This window comes from Meles meles, chromosome 14 (genome assembly GCF_922984935.1).
Source record: "Meles meles chromosome 14, mMelMel3.1 paternal haplotype, whole genome shotgun sequence".
In the NCBI taxonomy this organism is placed as follows: Eukaryota; Metazoa; Chordata; class Mammalia; order Carnivora; family Mustelidae; genus Meles; species Meles meles.
In genome coordinates this window covers 56,495,223-56,496,861 of record NC_060079.1, presented here as the reverse complement: position 1 = coordinate 56,496,861, position 1,639 = coordinate 56,495,223, and the positions used below count along the sequence as shown (strand labels likewise).

At 39.0% G+C, this 1,639-nt stretch overlaps 1 non-coding gene across 1 annotated transcript; it reads right to left on the bottom strand.

The window, feature by feature from the left end:
- Positions 1–1,145: 1,145 nt before the first annotated feature.
- LOC123925369 lies at positions 1,146–1,248 on the bottom strand. The gene has a single exon (XR_006814973.1). It is a non-coding gene; the product is annotated as a U6 spliceosomal RNA (small nuclear RNA).
- Positions 1,249–1,639: the final 391 nt, after the last annotated feature.

Below are 1,639 nucleotides of genomic sequence, written 5' to 3'. Positions count from 1 at the left end.
TCTTGGCACAGAAATGATCTACAATGCCCGAGGGAAAGCATCTTGTGGCAAAAGTAGCTGCAGCCTCAGCCCTCCAGTCATGGTGCTCCAAGCTGCCGTCTCCTTACCCTCAGCGATGGATCTATCCATCATTCCAATGTGCCTGATCATGAATGTGAGCCCAGCTAAAGAAATAACAGTTTTGTCTATAAGTTTTTTCCAATATGTGTGAATGGAAGGAGCATTAGCTTAGCAGTGAATCCTCGTGACATAGTGGAGGTGGGGGATGGGGGACTCTCAGATTGCCAGTTTTGCTAGTATCATTCCCAGCCCATACCAATGTTATAGGACTGTGGGCTTTTATCTTTTTGTGATATTGTGGAATACGGCAATGTATTAGGACTTGGTGTTGCTTCCAAAATCTAGTTGAAATAGAATCGCATTATAATTTGTGATTAGTGACCAAACAAGAAACATCACCCTGAAAAAAAAAAAAAAGCATAGCATGCTTCTATGCTATTCTTTTTACTTTTCCATTTTGGAATACTTCCTTTCTCTGCAGATAGTTCAGCTGGCTAACAAGGCCAAGGGTGCAGTTTATATGTGTGTAGCTCACAAATGTGCACTCTCAGTCACGAGCAGGACCCAGGGAAAAAGTGCGGCTAGGCGTGGATTGGGGCAAAATCATCACAGCTGTTCGGAAGAATGACACAGATGTGTGCTTGTGCAAATGGTGGGTCAGTGCCATCCTAGGTATGAATGAAGGAGGGTGTGTTGTATTCAGAATGACTGGCTTTGTTCTAATTATTTGATTTAAAGCTGATTACTCAATTTTTCTGGGGCTCACTTCAACAAAGATGTGACTTAAGTAACCCTTGTATGCCACTTATATTACAGGCTTATTGTAAACAAAAAATAAGATGAAACGTATGCTATCATAAAACACATTAAGAGATATATATAGGCTAATGTTAAAAGAGCAAATTCCAGAGAGCCTGTCTTGCTCAAATCCCAGCGGCATTGCCTCGAAGGTCTTTCATCCGTAAGTCAAGGTAATGAAGACCCCTACCTCATACGGTTTTTAAAAGAGTAAATGAAATGTTATATATGAAGAGCTTATATGAATGAATGAATGTTAGCTTCTTTCGTTGTGATTAAGGCTTTTAAAAGAGGCGGAATTCTTCACAAATTTGCATGTCATCTTTGTTCAGGGGCCAAGCTCATCTTGTCTGCATTCCTCCAATTTTGGTATATGTGCTGCCAAAGCAAGCATTCTTTGAACCACCTAAAACTCTGATTTGGAGAGCCTGAAGAATTGTTTGATTAGACCATAGGAAAAAAAAATTAAGCCAATAGTAATGATATCATATTCAATAGCAATAAATAATTGCCCTGATAACCAAGCCACACTTTCGGCAGTGGATATGAGAACCAATTCGCCATGGTTGCTTTTCAGGTTTATTTTAGACTTAAATACAACAAGTACTGTGGATTCCTTTTTAAAGCCAAATAGCTCTGCTGGAAGAAAAAAAATAGGTATCTTGATGGTCTAGTGTTGGCTATATGTTTTCTTAATGTGAAATGAATGTTTGAGCTTATTATACTAATATGAGTCTGCCATGTCCTAAAATTTATTACTCCAAATCAGTGGTGTTTGTGT